Genomic DNA, 19,321 nt, shown 5'->3' on the forward strand with positions numbered 1-19,321 from the left:
TTCATTTTCCACTGGTACCCAGCATTCCTCAGTTAATTGACCTTTTGACTTCTTAATACATGCATTTCCTACCAAATTGTTAGTTCAATGTTTTGCACATTTCTATATATTTTCTATAATTTGTTTGTTGATTTTTTGGTTGAAATGAACATAATATGGCTACAAGACTATAAGAATAAGTTATCGTATGTGGATTTATTAAATGACAATAAAATCTGTATGATATTAAAGTATCACAGCATAAAATGCCCTAAAACAGACAAAACATTGACACCCCATTTTTTACACCGATTGTCTACGAACCAAGTATGGTGACCCCATTTATTTATTTATTTATTTAATTTTCTTAATCCTTGTAACATGATATATGAAATATGTAAAAATAAAGACAATATATTTTACTTTTATGTAGCATTTTACATTTAAGAAGATGTCATAAACAGAACTAGAAAATAAACAAATATCATTCCAATGCAAATCAGGTCCTGATCAATTAAAAATAGAAACAAACATTAAAAAATATTATGGGTTAATTTCGTAAAAGATGACAAAATTTGACGTCTTGCGTTAAAAGGGTTTGAACTAAGAGTGATTCAGCGGACAACTTAGTAGTTCTGGATTGCTTCTAAGTTCCATATCTACTGGTACCATGCATCCACATACTGGTGAACATCTATATTTACCATCCATATACATAGATATGAGGGTGGCTGTCTATAACATGTAAATATATATATATATATATATATATATATATTCGTCAAATATTAATGCAGTAATTATGAGTGTCATATCATGGGACTATATAATCACTTTCCCTGGAAAATTCAAATGGCTCCACCAAAGTGCTGAAAGTAACAGTAGATATGCCAAACGGTGCACTCTCCAAAAGGTAGTTGAACTAACCATTTTTAATAATGTAACAAATCAGTCAGAACTTTAACTAGCAATGTTACGATATTGGTGTTCGGAACTATATGGCAATGACAGTACAAAATTAAAAAAAATAAAATTATAAAAAGCTCAAATTAGGATTTTATTTTTAAAAATATCTTTATGTACAGTATATCAATCATCCTTTTTGTACTCATATTGAATATTAAATAATAATAAAAATAATAAAAATTTTAATAGCCTAAACTGATTTTAATTAGATTGCACGTTTAGTATATTATTTTAATAAAAATGTACTCATATTGAAGAAATAATTAAATACATATAATAAAAAAATTAAAAAAAAACTAAATTTATTTTAATAAGATTGCCTGTGTAGTGAATGCTTCTTATTGAGGGTTTACAAGTGAACAAAATGTGTTGGTTGTTTAGGCCAGACTTTCTTTATTCCTTCTTTCACGAGTTTTTATAAGGCAATTTTTTTGAGGAGGGCGGAAATAAAATAAAAATAATTCTTTTTTTCCCATTAGATTTGTGTAATTCTCAAAGAATTGTAAGTGAGATCATTGATCGGAGAGAAGAAATGAAATTAAATTTTATTCCATGTGTAACCTTGTTTCTCATCTGCGCTAGACTTCGGTACTTTGATCATGATACTCCCACGAAAATGCAGCTTGGGTTTGTTATGCGGCGAGCGGAAAAAAAATGAAGATAAAATTAAGTATTTTTTAGCAATTTCTTGCACTTACAAGTCGGCGGGCACGAGAAATTACGCTGAAATAAAATTTTATTTTTATTTCATTTTCGGCTCCTGTTCATTCGACGGGTTCGCGAAACAAGGGATAATAAAAGTCTGGCATTACCTACAAGTGTAATGTAATGTACAGCATAAACAAGAGCTTGTTTTTTAAATATTTTTTGTGCCAGGCGACAGTTCCGGACATTGAGTGTCACTGTTGTCTCTCCTCTTTTCTTTCTATATGCTTTCTTTCAAGTGCTAGTGACGACACATAAAAAAAAAACCAAGAGTTTGTACTGTATTTATTTATCACTGATTTATTTGTGTGGTCTTTGTGACATATCTAATTGGAGGCAGCTGTATCTATTTCAAAGAGATTGTTTATTTATTTATGTCCAGCCTTCAACTTCCTCGACCTATGACCTCTGTGATTCAGTGCGAACCATGGGGGGTATTAATTTGGGTTGTGTCTGTGCATCCGTGTGTGCACATTTTCATGTTACCAGCTTTTTTTCACACATGTGTGATCCAATTCAGTTCAGATTTGGTACAGAGACAGGAATTGATGGTGCTATTATGCACATCAAATTATTTTTTCGATTCTTCAAAGTTTCACTGTGTTTTTCTTTGATTTTTAACATTTTTCCTTCAAAACTGCTGGAAAATCCGACTTTTCCCGAAATTACCCGATTTTAATCCGAGTTTTGATGACGCAAACGCAGTTCTCGTCTCGGTGGAAATCACAGTCGTTTTTGTGTGAGGATATTGTATCCCGGAATTGTATCTTTATTTGCGCAACGCTTATATGGACAAAATTGTGTCTCGTCAATTTCAAAGGTAAGAAACTGTGCTTGTTATGGTATTTGTACACTTTGTATTATCGTTTGTGTCTCGGGTTTGGTGATCGTGAGAAACTTTTGCTAACCTGGCGAGAGCTTAGCAAGAAAAACTGCCTTTCTATTATTGTTGTAGAAACTGATTATGTATTGTGTAAATTGAAAGTTTACATCGTGATTTAAAAGATTTGTAGTGCTCTCACCGGGATTCAAACGTCGTGGTGGTGTCGCCGCAATGCTGCTCTGAGACGCTTGCCAGACTCTGCCTGGCTCAAAATCATTATCGCCATGCTTGATTTCCGAAACATTTACATTTGTTTATAATTTCCACAGCTATTGTTCTATGAGATGCGTCCTCGCTGTTCATAAACAGCCATAAACAAGTTTAGTTGGGTCGCCATGTACTCATTGAAAGTGTTGGTTTATTTACGTAATCCACTGATCACGCTATAGGCGAAGTTAAAAATATGTCGCTACTCAGGAGAGCTTGCCCACAACGCTAAATGTCCCAAATAAATGCACCGGTACGTTTATTTTTTTCCCAGAAAAATTCCACCCGGTACATTCTTATTTGGGACGGCACGTTCATTTATTTTTCTAAATCGGTCCGATTAAAAAAAAAATCATGCCTTTTTCTCCATGAAAAACGAAGCCAAAAGATCGCACTGAAACATCGTAAATCTGGTCTTCCGTGATGCTTTCACCATGAGGTCGCTGAACTGTCATATTTAAATGCTTTATGGTAATTTGAGCACATGGGTACCATCCAGCATTTTGATTGGTTGATTAGCGACTTGACCTATCTGGTCAATAAACACGCCTCGTGCAAAGGATAACATGGCGGATATTGTATCGCTTCAGGCGTTAACATGTAACCAAAAACATTTGCTTACGATAAAACTAAGTTGAATTTTACTTGCATTTCATAACAATTCAACGAATTTATTTTTTGTACGTTAATATAATCACTACTGAGTACTAATCAACAATTACAACACTTCGAAAACAAGTAAGCTACCGTACCATGATCATTTGTTGTCATGTGAACAGTTTTTTTGATATACTGTAATTTTCCAACATTTCATGACGCTTATTGTAGAACCAAATTATGGCCTTTCACTTCTCCTTGACGTCTATTTAAACGATTATACGGCACCTTGCTTTTCGCCAGCCACGAATGTCACACTAAACAAACTTGATTGATACTGCCGACCATTCCATGCATTTTTTATCAACGCACGACGACACGCAAATCGAGAAAAGTATTGTCCTTGCAACAATTTCGCGCAATACGTCACCACTATACAGTGACTGATTTTAATTTTTATTCAACATTGAAACAAACTACAGTGAGTTGTTCTATGGTCGTATAAAAATAAAATAAACTACATTAAGATACAGTAAAGTTAACCAACTAAACAGAATGCTAAATAAAGCTAAATAATATTACAAACACATATAGAATCACAATAAACTTGTACGATACAGTACAATACAATACTCTAACTACTATTGCTAAGAAGTGGAAAATCACATTCACATTAGAGTCATAACTTTGGAAAGAATATTTTTATATTTGGTGGAGCTGCTCATATATCATTTGCATACATTTTTGTATGTATTGTACAGTTTCCCAGCCAGTCCGACTCGAGTAGTGATTGGTTGCTATTTCATTACATCTTGCAGCCTTTCAAACAGTATATTGCCAGACATGCATCAATTGTTGTCCATGTATATTCCTAATTGCTCAGTGTAAACTGCATTTTCTTTCTGGCTGGTATGAATATATTAAGTAATATTTTTTCGTACTGAAAAGACGGTACACAAATATCTTTTTTAATTAAATTTAACAGCTAATGGAAGCACATATGCTACAACCTCTGCTTAATTTTGACTAAATGTTTTTTTGTTTTTTTCAGGTGCAGAGCCAGAATTTTTTTCTCAGAATGCAAAGCCACTGAAACTGCATATATTACAAAAGCATACTGTTCGCTGCATGTCTGACAATTGTATAAAGTTTTGCAGGTCGTCTTTTTCTTTGAGAAGTGCTGTCAACCAAAGCATAAATATGTGTTTCTCTGTACATAAAAGTTCAATTTCACATGATTTGTTAATATTAATGTATGATAATAAAAACTTGATAATATTTTTCTGGATTCTTGCACTTTATTTGTATCATTGTCATATGAGAAGTACTCTTGTCCTTATTTAGAGATATTGAAACTAATTCAGGGCCACAAACTACCACATGTAGATCTGTACATGAAGTACATGGGAAGTAAAGTTGTTGACACAGGTAATGTACACCAAGGATCATTGCAGTTCTCAGTTCCTCATCTGGTGCTAGTACTTGTATGACAAACGGTATCTTTGCCCTGTTACTGACTAAAATATCAGAAGTTTTTCGCTGGAATAGTTCTGTGATTGACAGTGTTCTTGTATTAGGAATACAGTTGTACAAGGAAGTTTATCCAAATAGACACAACACTGACTCTTAAACATATTTGCAGATCTGATTTGCATACTTGCATGTCATTTTACCTGTTGTACTTGTTTGTTGCTCTCTTGCTGAGACCTGGATGGAGAGTGCTATAAACTTGAAAATGCCATAGAAATCATGTTTGCCAATTTATGTCCATGCCAAAAACTGGACAAATTATATGTTGCAACTTTCAAATGACAAGTGAAGGCAGTGTCATTCATAACCTGTTTGATTGGATACATTTTTAGCTCCGCTGTCGACTTTGTCGAGCGGAGCTTATCATATGAGTGATTGTCCGTCTCCGTCGTCCGTGTCAATGTTTTACTTTTTCGACTTCTTCTTGAAAACTATATTTTTGTCATTTTTGGTAAAAAGTGATATTTTCGACTTCTTGTTAAAAACCCAGAGTGCAATTGCTTTGATATTACATATATAGGTACTACATGTGGACCTCTCTCAGATTTGTTCATTTTGTAATGATATCTTTAATTCTCTAATTTTGGTGAATATTTTTGTCTTTTTTGGTAAAAAGTGATATTTTCGACTTCTTGTTAAAAACCGCAAGTTCGATTGCTTTGATATTACATATATAGGTACTACATGTGGACCTCTCTCAGATTTGTTCATTTTGTGATGATATCTTGAATTCTCTAATTTTGGTGAATATTTTTGTCATTTTTGGTAAAAAGTGATATTTTCGACTTCTTGTTAAAAACCAATAGTTCAATTGCTTTGATATTACATATATAGATACTACATGTAGACCTTTCTCAGATTTGTTCATTTTGTGATGATATCTTCAGTTCTCTAATTTTGGTGAATATTTTTGTCATTTTTGGTAAAAAGTGATATTTTCGACTTCTTGTTGAAAACTGTAAGTCCGATTGCTTTGATATTACATATATAGGTACTACATGTGGACCTCTCTCAGATTTGTTCATTTTGTGATGATATCTTCAATTCTCTAATTAATTTATTTTGGTGAATATTTTTGGTATTTTTGGTAAAAAGTGATATTTTCGACTTCTTGTTAAAAACTGTAAGTCCGATTGCTTTGACACTATTCATATTGTTCATTTTCTAATGATGTCTTCAGTTCTTTAATTGAAATGTGCATTGCTAACAGCGGAGCTATCTCAGCCGATAGGCTGCTTGTTACAACTTGGAGGCCATTTTTTCTCTCAAAAATCTAAAAAAAAACAAGCTTTTTCTAGCTGTTACCAGCTTTTTCTCAGATATGTGTCATCCAGTTTTGTTCAAAGTTGGTACAGGGACAGGTAATAATTGTTTACAAGTGCACATCACATTATATGTTTAACAAGTTATAAATTGTCTTGGAAAAGCCAAATGAATATATTTTTAATTATTTTAATTCACTCTGACACAAACCCAGTTCAATATAAATTTTTAAATTTTGTTCTTAGCAGGGGCTATCACATGTCATGTCTTGTATCCTAGAGATACTGTCAACCATTGAATTTTTGAAGCCAGATATTTTTTTCCCGATATGATACTTTTCAGACATCTCTGATTTGTCTTTCGTGGGTATGAAGCAGTTTAGAGTATCTCACAACATCACACGTGTAGGCTGATGATAATTAAAATGGCTTTACATGGAAAATTATAACATTTGGTATTCAAGCAAGACTGGTAAACATTAATACATTTATTTATAATTTCAACTTTTTAGCTCCGCTGTCGACTTTGTCGAGCATATAGGTACTACAGGTAGACCTCTCTCAGATTTGTTCATTTCCTGATGATATCTTCAATTCTCTAATTTTGATGAATATTTTTGTCATTTTTGGTAAAAAGTGACATTTTCCACTTCTTGTTGAAAACCGCAAGTCCAGTTGCTTTGATTTTATGGATATAGGTACCTCAGGTGGACCTCTTTCAGATTTGTTCATTTCATGAAGATATCTTCAATTCTCTTATTTTGATGAATATTTTTGTCATTTTTAGTAAAAAGTGATATTTTCAACTTGTTAAAAACTGTAAATCCGATTGCTTTGATGTTGTTTATGTAAGTACCTCAGATAGACCTCTTTAAGATTTGCTCATTTTCTAATGATATCTTCAGTTATTTAATTGAAATGTGCATTGCTAACATTTAAGGCGGAAGGGTTGTCAACTCTGTGCGTATATACGGGACTTCTAAATGATGATAAAAATACAGACTAAAAATGCAAAGGCTCATGGGTAAACAACAACACTCTATGTCCATCTGCCACATGACTTGCTTGGTTACATGAATTAAAACACAGTACATGCATACTGCATTGTAGTTACATTGTCTGATGCAACTCTCAATTGCCTGAATATTTCACATGTGTACTAAATTTTCTCTATTTAAAAATGGGTATAATCTGAAAATTACATTTGTTGTAAACTAAATCCTAAAAACTGATTTATTTGTGTGGTCTTTGTGACATATCTCATTGGAGGCAGCTGTATCTATTTCAAAGAGATTGTTTATTTATTTATGTCTAGAGTTTCTTGTCATTGATTTGTGTCCAGCCTTCAACTTCCTCGACCTATGATCTCTGTGATCCAGTGAGTATTTCATTTTATCCTAGAGATACTGTCGACCATTGAATTTTTGAAGCCAGATATTTTTTTCCCGATATGATACTTTTCAGACATCTCTGATTTGTCTTTCGTGGGTATGAAGCAGTTTAGAGTATCTCACAACATCACACGTGTAGGCTGATGATAATTAAAATGGCTTTACATGGAAAATTGTAACATTTGGTATTCAAGCAAGACTGGTAAACATTAATACATTTATTTATAATTTCAACTTTTTAGCTCCGCTGTCGACTTTGTCGAGCATATAGGTACTACAGGTAGACCTCTCTCAGATTTGTTCATTTCCTGATGATATCCTCAATTCTCTAATTTTGATGAATATTTTTGTCATTTTTGGTAAAAAGTGACATTTTCCACTTCTTGTTGAAAACCGCAAGTCCAGTTGCTTTGATTTTATAGATATAGGCACCTCAGGTGCACCTCTTTCAGATTTGTTCATTTCATGAAGATATCTTCAATTCTCTAATTTTGATGAATATTTTTGTCATTTTTGGTAAAAAGTGATATTTTCAACTTGTTAAAAACTGCAAATCCGATTGCTTTGATGTTATTTATGTAAGTATCTCAGATAGACCTCTTTAAGATTTGTTCATTTTGTAATGATATCTTCAGTTCTTTAATTGAAATGTGCATTGCTAAAATTTAAGGCGGAAGGGTTATCAACTCTGTGCGTATATACGTAACTTCTAAATGATGATAAAAATACAGACTAAAAATGCAAAGGCTCATGGGTAAACAACAACACTCTATGTCCATCTGCCACATGACTTGCTTGGTTACATGAATTAAAACACAGTACATGCATACTGCATTGTAGTTACATTGTCTGATGCAACTCTCAATTGCCTGAATATTTCACATGTGTACTGAATTTTCTCTATTTAAAAATGGGTATAATCTGAAAATTACATTTGTTGTAAACTAAATCCTAAAAATGTTGAGCATTTCGTGGACCTGTCCGTGATTTGTAACTCAGTGATTGCAGTCACCATGGCAACAACTATATAAACTGCCACTTCCTGATAACCACAGCAAATAATCCTTAGCAACAATCATCTAAGACAGCAAAATCATTTCAACCATAAGGTCGCTCGTTTAACAATTATTTCTTTGCCATTTTTGGTAAAAAAATGGTCCTTTTGTCTTCTTTATTTTGATGGCTAGCATGATCGCTTTGATGTGGTTGCCTTAGAAGGCCTTCCATCATATTTGTTTATTTTCACCCCATATTTTGAATAAATCTCACTATTTGTTTTGTCTATTTATCTTTTAAAAAAAATCTTTCAAAGCCATTCAGCTGACAGGCCTTTTTTTGAGATACACGTAGTACATCAGTAGAAATAGTGTCCTACATCTTGGGGTTATCCATATGTAGTTTTGGTACTGGACATCCATCCCATGGTGATGTGTGTATTATCCATCTCCCAAGGATCACTAACGCATATTAATACAGTGTAGCAATTTACATACATATATCAAACATAAGGTTGGAGGACAGACTTCTAGGGGGGGACTTCCAAAATCCATCCATCATTCTGATTATTATCGTAGATGAAATACTTGAGAAGAACTTTTTCACCTCTGCTGAATATTGATTCTCTGATTACTTTATTTGTTTAGTTATTCTGCCGACAGTTACATCAAACAAATCTTTGTAGGTACGTTTACTTAGTCTTCACAAACAAATACTGGTTTTGCCGCTTTATCAATGGGTTTATCTGACAGTATGAATTGTTTGGCTCCTAGTTTCTTTAGCTTCTTTTGTCAGTTTTATGTATTGGTGTTAGAATAACAAAGCAAAGTTGGTCACGTGGGGTGGGGAGTTTGGGGGCATCGTCCTACACTGGTAAGCTGGAAGGTAAGGTTAATTGGCTCATTACCTCATAAAAATGTCATTTGGTAGGGAAATTCATGCTTTACCATTTGTCTGGTTGCATTGAATGAGATGTTTCTGTACCCCTTGAATTGTTTTATATTAAACTGTCCTTGATCCCATGCCCGCATGGTGACAAATGTTGTTACTCCTGATTCTTTTTGGTGACATGTGTTGAAACAAAAAACATGGCCAGATTTATAATTAGATAACTGATCTCAGATCTTAGGACATTCAACTTGTTACCATTTGACTCCAGATGTTGTGAAATTTGAAAAAAAAAACACAATGAGCAAATTTATTGTTTTCTTACACTCTGACATAAGACTCTACGTGAAGCAATATGATTTATTTATGTTTTACCCCTGCAGAAAGATTAGTGCTGTCAATGTGCACGTACAGTCATTCTCGCAATTGTTGTAACGCCTTGTTCTGCTCATTGATTAGGACAAGATTACTCAATATCTGACAACACCTCTGTGTTAAAACACAATTAATTGTTGATTTGGAGATGCCCACAATGTTGTAAATAGTTTTTATTGTGATATGATGAGATGAACGAGCTTGTCTGGGGAGCTATTAACTGAAACTTACCTGAGGCACACTACTGGTACAGGAACGTGCAGATTCTACTGTCAGTTTGAAATAGCCCACACACTTTCTGTTGAGGTAGGTTTACATCTTTCAGGTGTGATCCAGGGGTTGTTCTTAACCGGGGAACAGGGGCGCAGCGCCCTGATACTCTCGGATGGTGCCCTCTTACCAAATTGCCAATTAAACTTTCAAGTCATGAATATATTTCTTGAGCCGAGCACTTCCATGCTGCCGTACTACATGAAATCTTTCTCAAATATTTTATTCTCTATGAAAACTTCCCAGCAACATCAGCTGACATTGTGTCTGGTCACAAAATACACTAAAATTACTCCAAAAATATTTCAATACCGATAGATACACCGTTAAAACGGCGCAGAAACCTTCTTATATGGCGTTTCTCTTCCCACACCTAGATGTCTTGTTCACCTGTGCACTTGACTAGTGTAATTGCCTTCACAATAGATCAATTATTACCAATTGTAAATGCCTGCATCATTGACCAATTATAACCAAATATAAATGCCTCCATTATAGACCAATTATTACCAATTGTAAATGCCTCCATCATTGACCAATTATAACCAAATGTAAATGCCTCCATCATAGACCAATTATTATCAATTGTAAATACCTCCATCATTGACCAATTATAACCAATTGTAAATGCCTCCATCATGGACCAATTATTACCAAATGTAAATGCTTCTATAATTGACCAATTATAACCAATTGTAAATGCCTCCATCATTGACCAATTATTACCAATTGTAATATAAATGCCTCCATCATTGACCAATTATAACCAATTGTAAATGCCTCCATCATAGACTAATTATTATCAATTGTAAATACCAACATCATTGACCAATTATAACCAATTGTTAATGCCTCCATCATTGACCAATTATAACCAAATATAAATGCCTCCATTATAGACCAATTATTACCAATTGTAAATGCCTCCATCATTGACCAATTATAAACAAATGTAAATGCTTCTATAATTGACCAATTATTACCAATTGCGAATGCCTCCATCATTGACCAAGTATAACCAAATGTAAATGCCTCCATCATTGACCAATCATTACCAATTGTAAATGCCTCCATCATAGACCAATCATTACCAATTGTAAATGCCTCCATCATTGACCAATTATAACCAAATGTAAATGCCTCCATCATTGACCAATTATAACCAATTGTAAATGCCTCCATCATTGACCAATTATAACCAAATGTAAATGCTTCTATAATTGACCAATTATTACCAATTGTTAATGCCTCCATCATTGACCAATTATAACCAAATATAAATGCCTCCATTATAGACCAATTATTACCAATTGTAAATGCCCCCATCATTGACCAATTATAACCAAATGTAAATGCCTCCATCATTGACCAATTATAACCAATTGTAAATGCCTCCATCATTGACCAATTATAACCAAATGTAAATGCCTCGATCATTGACCAATTATAACCAAATGTAAATGCCTCCATCATTGACCAATTATAACCAATTGTAAATGCCTCCATCATTGACCAATTATAACCAATTCTTAATGCCTCCATCATTGACCAATTATAACCAATTGTAAATGCCTCCATCATTGACCAATTATAACCAAATGTAAATGCTTCTATAATTGACCAATTATTACCAATTGTTAATGCCTCCATCATTGACCAATCATAACTAATTGTAAATGCTTCTATCATTGACCAATTATAACCAAATGTAAATGCCTCCATCATTGACCAATTATAACCAATTGTAAATGCCTCCATCATTGACCAATTATAACCAAATGTAAATGCTTCTATCATTGACCAATTATAACCAAATGTAAATGCCTCCATCATTGACCAATTATAACAAAATGTAAATGCCTCCATCATTGACCAATTATGACCAATTGTTAATGCCTCCATCATTGACCAATTATAACCAAATGTAAATGCCTCCATCATTGACAATTATAAGCAATTGTGAATGCCTCCATCATTGACCAAGTATAACCAAATGTAAATGCCTCCATCATTGACCAATCATTACCAATTGTAAATGCCTCCATCATAGACCAATCATTACCAATTGTAAATGCCTCCATCATTGACCAATTATAACCAATTGTAAATGCCTCCATCATTGACCAATTATAACCAATTGTAAATGCCTCCATCATTGACCAATTATAAGCAATTGTAAATGCTTCCATCATTGACCAATTATAACCAAACGTAAATGCCTCCATCATTGACCAATTATAAGCAATTGTAAATGCCTCCATCATCAACCAATTATAACCAAATGTAATGCCTCCATCATTGACCAATTATAACCAATTGTAAATGCCTCCATCATTGACCAATTATAACCAATTGTAAATACCCCAATCATAGAGCATGAATTCTGTCCTTAGTGAACCAATTATGACAAGTATAAAGTGCCTCCATCTTGAATCAATTATAATTAGCATGAATTCTGTCCTTAGTGAACCAATTATGACAAGTATAAAGTGCCTCCATCTTGAATCAATTATAATTAGCATAAATTCGGTCCTAATGGACAATTATGACAAGTATAAAGTGGATCCATTTTGGATCAATTATAACTAGCATAAATTCGGTCCTTAATGGACCAATTATGACAAGTATAAAGTGGCTCCATCTTGAATCAATTATAACTAGCATGAATTCTCTCCTTAATGAACCAATTATGACAAGTATAAAGTGGCTCCATCTTGAATCAATTATAGTTAGCATGAATTCTCTCCTTAATGGACCAATTATGACAAGTATAAAGTGGCTCCATCTTGAATCAATTATAACTAGCATGAATTCTCTCTTTAATGGACCAATTATGACAAGTATAAAGTGGCTCCATCTTGAATCAATTATAACTAGCATGAATTCTCTTCTTAATGGACCAATTATGACAAGTATAAAGTGCCTCCATCTTGGATCAGTTATAACTAGCATGAGCTCTCTCCTTAATGGACCAATTATGACAAGTATAAAGTGGCTCCATCTTGAATCAATTATAACTAGCATGAATTCTCTCCTTAATGGACCAATTATGACAAGTATAAAGTGGCTCCATCTTGAATCAATTATAACTAGCATGAATTCTCTTCTTAATGGACCAATTATGACAAGTATAAAGTGGCTCCATCTTGAATCAATTATAACTAGCATGAATTCTCTCCTTAATGGACCAATTATGACAAGTATAAAGTGGCTCCATCTTGAATCAATTATAACTAGCATGAATTCTCTCCTTAATGAACCAATTATGACAAGTATAAAGTGGCTCCATCTTGAATCAATTATAACTAGCATGAATTCTTTCCTTAATGGACCAATTATGACAAGTATAAAGTGGCTCCATCTTGAATCAATTATAACTAGCATGAATTCTCTCCTTAATGGACCAATTATGACAAGTATAAAGTGGCTCCATCTTGAATCAATTATAACTAGCATGAATTCTCTTCTTAATGGACCAATTATGACAAGTATAAAGTGCCTCCATCTTGGATCAGTTATAACTAGCATGAGCTCTCTCCTTAATGGACCAATTATGACAAGTATAAAGTGCCTCCATCTTGGATCAGTTATAACTAGCATGAGCTCTCTCCTTAATGGACCAATTATGACAAGTATGGTCTACAACTAGGACCATTATAAACAATACGTGGTAAGTGCTGTTCAGTGGTATAAATTGTCTGCTGCCCTCTAGAGTAAATTCTCTATTGTGCTTGATAGATGGCCACTGAGGTCTGTATAGTGTTTAAATTTTTCACATGTTTCCTAATCAGATGAATGCACTCAGTCTGTGTTAATTAATAAGGATTCTAGTAGTAGTCAAACCCTGGTGGCAGCCATGTTTGTTTTTATTATTAGAGGATGCTTACGTGCGTAATCATTCCATATTTGGAATTCGCATTTCCTATTATGGTAAGATGAAAATACCCCGTAAAATATCGCAAAATGACGACAAGCTGTAACTTATGGCGTTATGGTGAGAGATGTATAATAATACACTGTATGTATGGCACAGTGAACACTTTGCTTACATGAGTTTGCTTAAAATAAATGAGCAAATAACAAAAGCGAGTTCCATACTTGAAATCAAGTAAACGATGACTTGATGATTTCCATATGACATAAGACACTACTTCAGAAGCTATTTTAGATTGGAAAATGACAAAAACACATTGATGATCATAATTTGAAAAGTAGTTCAGATTTTAAATCGGAAAAAAAATAACTCAGCAAACTTTCCTGTCAGAAAAGTGATTCAACCGTGATCATCTTTAATTTAAAAACATACAATCCTGCGTTTATGAGTGAAACTGCGGAGAATAAATAATCTTGATGTATTTCTTGTTCACATGTGCATCCTGTAAGCAGGAAACTGTGTAAACCAATCTATAAGGTGTATCAGACATCATTGTGTTAGTTCATTGGAGAACGATTTATGGTCATCATAAATAGTGTGCTGTTCATTTTCATTGCTAGGAATTTATGCAATTTGATGAGTTAATGGCATTTGTGCTGACAACATTTCACAAAGTCGCTGTGACAACGTGCGTTTAGTGTCTTAGGAATATTTTTACCGAAAATTTTACATTTTACGCTGACTCGTGATAAATTGTCAGCTGTGTCCATGCTTTGTAGCATATGCATTGTAACGCTCCTACTGATCTCTGACTGATACTAGTAATAGTATTCCATCAATATCATTTCTATTTGAAGTAAAATCTGTGGGTCTTGTTGATGTCCGGGTTTGTTGTTTTTTGTCAGCCATGCTGTATATTTTCACTTCACAAGGTCCATGAACTATAAGTGACGTCACTTGTGTCACAGTATGTGTACATTGAACACATGTGTGTTTCGTTGATTGTGTACAATATTTTTTTTCTCATATGTTGCCATAATGCTTGTAGTTTATGATTATTTTAATAATAATAATTTTACTGAACTCACAGATTTATCTTTGTTATCTGAAACATGTTTTTACATACTTACTTACTTAATCATTTTGATATGGCGACACGAAAATCTCTGTCATGTTTACCGTCAAGGTTAGATTTCTGAATCTCCAAGATTCGTAATAATTTTTGTATAAATAAACATCGATGGTATTTTGTATAATCTATTTACTTGAAGTACTTAATACTACAAAGTTCTTATCATGATGTTCGGCTCCAACGGTCGATCCAACGTTGACCAGCGGGCACTCCACCAGCTGAAACAGGCATAGCATTGGTGACATTGCGAATATTAGCTTCTATTTATAATATTGCACTATCAATAGCTCTATAAACTGATATTGATGATTAATTGGCTGTCTCAAACTATATTCCAATTAAGTGCAATCTACAGTAGCCATGTGAGGCTAAATCCTCCAACAGAGTTTTTATCTACATGTATACAAAACGTAATCATCTCTGTCATCAAATGAATGTAAATATTTGTTTTTACATCATGTCTCAACATTAAAACCCAAATAACAATTGTTATCACACCAATGCTGTACTGTTTTTGTTTTCAACTGTATATTCACCACACTAGACTTCAAAAGCTATATGTATATGTATTTGTGGTTGCACCTAAACTTAAAGCAATTCCTGATGGAAAATCTTGTGGATGGGAAATGGCATTTGGTGATATTTGATGCATGTTTAATCATGTGAAGAACTTAAAATGACCCATTTCTGTGTGACCTGACATAAGATACTGTGTCTCTCTGTCTGTCTGTGATATAGAGTAATTTCTTTACTGAGTTGGGGGAGGGGGGTACACATTGGGGTACACATTGGGAGGTTGTGCTATTCGTAAAAACATTCCACGCAGAGATCAGATGAATGGCAGACACAAATTTATAGAAAAAAAAACCTGTTGTGAGCTTTAACTATAACAAGTAAAATTTTGCGCAGGTTTTAAACCGAACCTCGCAATGGCGTGTAGCAGAAACTATTTTTATTAATCATTAAATTCCAGAAAAAAAAAAGAAAATAATAATAATAACCCTGATTGATTATAAAGCATAATAATTTATTATTTACATATGTTTTGTGTATATTTAATTTGTGAACGATGAAATACATCTTCCTGTGTTTACCATGTAGTTGTCAGCTATGATGTATTAATTAAATATAATACTGGTACTGGTAACAGGAAGAAGATGTCCCGTAGTATGATGTCATGGTAGGTGCAGTAGTAGACATCTACGCCCATGATTTGTATACATGTCTGCGTTTCTACTGTAACATCCGTTGATTATTAGTCGTACTCTTGTACTGTAAAGCTAAAGCTCCGGCGAGTACTTGAAGATATAATATTTAGGAATCAAGGTATGATGGGAAGCATTTATTCATACTGGCATTTTATTTGTATGTTTACTAGAACAGTTGTTTTGTTGCCAGGCATCGTCTTCTCATTGTCATTTTAATTCAATTAATTTAATATAGTGTCTCATTTTTCAAAAAATTGAGTAGTGGCATTAACACTCTGGTTGAGTTTTAACTTGCCTAGTGAAGTTGTATGGTTCATCTTGGAAGGTGAATTTTGTTTTTACTACAATATTGTTGAGATGTAATTGGAATATTGCCCTCAATATTGTTGTGATGTAATTGGAATGTTGCCTTCAATATTGTTGTGATGTAATTAGAATATTGCCCTCAATATTGTTGTGATGTAATTGGAATATTGCCCTCAATATTGTTGTGATGTAATTGGAATGTTGCCTTCAATATTGTTGTGATGTAATTAGAATATTGCCTTCAATATTGTTGAGATGTAATTGGAATATTGCCCTCAATATTGTTGTGATGTAATTGGAATGTTGCCTTCAATATTGTTGTGATGTAATTAGAATATTGCCCTCAATATTGTTGTGATGTAATTGGAATATTGCCCTCAATATTGTTGTGATGTAATTGGAATGTTGCCTTCAATATTGTTGTGATGTAATTAGAATATTGCCCTCAATATTGTTGTGATGTAATTGGAATATTGCCCTCAATATTGTTGTGATGTAATTGGAATATTGCCTTCAATATTGTTGTGATGTAATTGGAATATTGCCCTCAATATTGTTGTGATGTAATTGGAATGTTGCCCTCAATGTTGTTGTGATGTAATTAGAATATTGCCTTCAATATTGTTGTGATTGGAAGTACTGTGGAATACTTTATTTTAGCTGGAATTAATTTTCGCTGAAAAGGCTTTTTGGGCGTTTGCTTGGAATTTATTTTCACTGATTTTGGATGAGTTTAATGTGAAAATATAGGAAAAAAAGTATATTCGCTGGATTTTATTTTCACGGAATCATCCCTTCAGCGAAAATAGGGAAAATAAATTCCAAGCGAAAATAAAGTATTCTACAGTAATTGAATATTGCCTTCAATATTGTTGTGATGTAATTGGAATATTGCCTTCAATATTGTTGTGAAGTAATTGGAATGTTGCCCTCAATGTTGTTGTGATGTAATTAGAATATTGCCCTCAATGTTGTTGTGATTGGAAGTAATTGGAATATTGCCTTCAATATTGTTGTGATGTAATTGGAATGTTGCCCTCAATATTGTTGTGATGTAATTGGAATATTGCCTTCAATATTGTTGTGAAGTAATTGGAATGTTGCCCTCAATGTTGTTGTGATGTAATTAGAATATTGCCCTCAATATTGTTGTGATTGGAAGTAATTGGAATATTGCCTTCAATATTGTTGTAATGTAATTGGAATATTGCCTTTAATATTGTTGTGAAGTAATTGGAATGTTGCCCTCAATGTTGTTGTGATGTAATTAGAATATTGCCCTCAATGTTGTTGTGATTGGAAGTAATTGGAATATTGCCTTCAATATTGTTGTGATGTAATTGGAATGTTGCCCTCAATGTTGTTGTGATGTAATTAGAATATTGCCCTCAATGTTGTTGTGATTGGAAGTAATTGGAATATTGCCTTCAATATTGTTGTGATGTAATTGGAATGTTGCCCTCAATATTGTTGTGATGTAATTGGAATATTGCCTTCAATATTGTTGTGAGGTAATTGGAATGTTGCCCTCAATGTTGTTGTGATGTAATTAGAATATTGCCCTCAATATTGTTGTGATTGGAAGTAATTGGAATATTGCCTTCAATATTGTTGTAATGTAATTGGAATATTGCCTTTAATATTGTTGTGAAGTAATTGGAATGTTGCCCTCAATGTTGTTGTGATGTAATTAGAATATTGCCCTCAATGTTGTTGTGATTGGAAGTAATTGGAATATTGCCTTCAATATTGTTGTGATGTAATTGGAATGTTGCCCTCAATATTGTTGTGATGTAATTGGAATATTGCCTTCAATATTGTTGTGAAGTAATTGGAATGTTGCCTTCAATGTTGTGATGTAATTAGAATATTGCCCTCAATATTGTTGTGATTGGAAGTAATTGGAATATTGCCTTCAATATTGTTGTGATGTAATTAGAATATTGCCTTCAATATTGTTGTGATGTAATTAGAATATTGCCTTCAATATTGTTGTGATGTAATTAGAATATTGCCTTCAATATTGTTGTGATGTAATTGGAGTGTTGCCTTCAATATTGTTGTGATGTAATTGGAATATTGCCTTCAATACTGTTGTGATGTAATTGGAATGTTGCCTTCAATATTGTTGTAAAGTAATTGGAATATTGCCCTCAATATTGTTGTGAAGTATTTGGAATATTGCACTCAATATTGTTGCGAAGTAATTGGAATATTGCCCTCAATATTCTTAAATGTCAGGGTGTTCAATCTGCTGGTTGCATTAAATTCTATGTTTAGTAAGTATGCCATGTATTTGGCTTCGTTTGCTGACATGAGCATTTGGTGATATTTACAATTGTCTGTGTTTAGTGAGTGTTCAGTGAGTGTTTAGTGAGTGTTCAGTGAGTGTTTAGTGAGTGTTTAGTGAGTGTTTAGTGAGTGTTTAGTGAGTGTTTAGTGAGTGTTTAGTGAGTGTTTAGTGAGTGTTCAGTGAGTGTTTAGTGAGTGTTTAGTGAGTGTTTAGTGTGACTTTTTTTTTTAAAAATGACAATTGTTACTTCTTCATTACTCCATGACCACTACAATGTACACCATGCCTACCATGACAACATACCCAATTTAACATCAATTGCATATAAAAAAACACAGTTTAATATGTATTTGTTATCCTGTTGCAACCTGTTGAATTGCTTGTTTGAAAAAACATTCATTGACAAACATAGTTATACATTTAAAATTAACTAAAAATGTTCCCAATTTTGTTTTTTCA

At 33.3% G+C, this 19,321-nt stretch overlaps 1 protein-coding gene across 2 annotated transcripts in view; it reads left to right on the forward strand.

Annotated features, from left to right (window-relative positions):
- LOC102802392 (peroxisome proliferator-activated receptor gamma-like) overlaps nucleotides 1–19,321 on the forward strand; it is a 79,037-nt gene that overhangs the window by 32,213 nt on the left and 27,503 nt on the right. The window contains exon 1 of one of the 2 annotated variants that reach the window (XM_085504291.1): nucleotides 16,198–16,235. The exons of the other annotated variant lie outside the window; for it this stretch is intronic. The gene's annotated coding sequence lies outside the window, so the exon portion shown is untranslated. Of the gene's footprint in view, nucleotides 1–16,197; nucleotides 16,236–19,321 lie in introns of those variants that run through there. 2 annotated transcript variants of the gene reach the window in all.

The sequence above is a fragment of the Saccoglossus kowalevskii genome, chromosome 10 (genome assembly GCF_978046115.1).
Source record: "Saccoglossus kowalevskii chromosome 10, keSacKowa6.1, whole genome shotgun sequence".
Lineage (NCBI taxonomy): Eukaryota > Metazoa > Hemichordata > Enteropneusta > Harrimaniidae > Saccoglossus > Saccoglossus kowalevskii.